Raw genomic sequence first — 1,967 nt, forward strand, 5'->3', positions numbered from 1 at the left:
TTGGGCATCATTAGATTGTCTATAAAACCAGGAAACAATCCATTAAGAACAAATACAGTGAGGTGCGTGGCCCTATCTTTTATGACTACGCAAATAAATAATCTAAAATATATATTAAAAGTCGCGAAAAAGTAACCGTGTTAGTTTTAATGTATGTATTAGTTTGTTTATTCGGTAGTCGTACAAGACAGTACTATACCGCTCCCTCTGTTTCTCTTTATAGGATTGTATTTTTGTTTTGTAGTCGATCTGTTGATGCCACAACTGGGCGAAATGTGTTATTGAAATAAATAACTTTCAGCCCAGAATTTCTTCCAATTTGAAATATTTCAAAACAGTTGCTTTACAAGCCGATCAGAACAGAATGGATTAAATAAAAAAAAAAAAAGTAAAACAAGTGATTAGACGGAAAATTTTGTCAGAATTTTCATAACCAAAAAAACGGTGGGATGCGGAAAAATGGGGTATCAAATTATTCAGTAGAAGGTATAACATTGCAAAAAATATTAACGGCTTTAAAGTAAAATCATAATTAAGAAAACTTAGTAAATTACTGAATCCAGGAAAAATTACACAATGAAGTTTTGTCCAGATTTTCAAAGCCGAAGAGTGGATAATGGACAAATAGGATATCAAACTGAACGGAGAGAAATATACTTTTCCAAAAAATATATATTTAATTCCTTTAAAGTAATGAGCGTAATTAAGATAAACTCAGTTAATGAATTGAGGGGAAAATGAAGCGTTTGACGAACAGCTAATGCTAGTGTGGTAAATTAAGTATCATCGTGGTCATCGTCTCACGGTCTAGCTACTACGCGTAAGAAATTACATTGGTACGATATTTAATCCTCAAAAAGACTTCATTCCTATCAATTACTAAATTCAAAACATATCTAGAACAAAAGACGGTGGGAAAGCAAATGAGATGACAAAAATTCCGCCTCTTCAAGGCGTAGCTATTATTCGTGCAGAAAGTTGCATTGGAACTTGGCAAAGCTTTCAGAATTCCAACCATTGATGCTTTCCTTAAGACCCCAGGCGCACTCCAAGAACTTGCCACTTAGGTAAGGTAAACAAAGCAAAACAGGGCACTTGGGCCACAAACACACTCCATCGTGAGGTCTTATCCCATCGGCGCAAAAATATGCACTACATGAGATATGAGTCGATTTTAACTTTCACACACTGTATTAGTTTACAGGCGTAAAGCACAGGGTGGTTGGATATTGCAGTAATGTTAAACTGAAGAGCCAAGGAAACTGGTACACATGCCTAACATCGTGTAGGGCCTCCGCGAGTACACAGAAGTGCTGCAGCACGACGTGGCATGGACTCGACTAATGTCTGAAGTAGTGCGGGAGGGAATTGACACCATGCATCCTGCAGCCTTTCCATAAATCCGTAAGAGTAGCGGGCGGTGGAGATCTCTTCTGAACGGCACGTTGCAAGGCTCCAGAGGAACTGTTTAAACTCAGGAGAATGTTCCTGGAGCCACTCCGCAGCAATTCTGGACCTGTGGGGTTTCGCATTGACCTGCTGTAATTGGCCAAGTTCGTCTGAATGCCCAATGGACATTAATGGATGCAGATGATCAGTCAAAATGCTTACGTACGTGTTATCTGTCAAAGTCGTATCTATCGCTCGAACTGCACACGCCCCACCTCATAACATAGGCCCCCACCAGCTTGAACAGTCCCCTGCTGACATATAGGGTCCATGGATTAATGAGGATGTTTTCATACCCGTACACGTCCATTCACTCGATACAATTTGAAACGGGACTCGTCCGACAAGGCAACATCAGTCATCAGTCATCAACAGTCCAGTGTTATCGTTGACTGGCCCAGGAGAGGCGTAAAGCTTTGTGTCGTGCAGTCATCAAGGGTACACGAGTGGGCCTTCGGCTCCGAAAGCCGATGTCGATGATGTTTCACTGAATGGTTCGCACACTGACACTTTTTGAT

The sequence above is a fragment of the Schistocerca nitens genome, chromosome 2 (assembly GCF_023898315.1).
Source record: "Schistocerca nitens isolate TAMUIC-IGC-003100 chromosome 2, iqSchNite1.1, whole genome shotgun sequence".
Lineage (NCBI taxonomy): Eukaryota > Metazoa > Arthropoda > Insecta > Orthoptera > Acrididae > Schistocerca > Schistocerca nitens.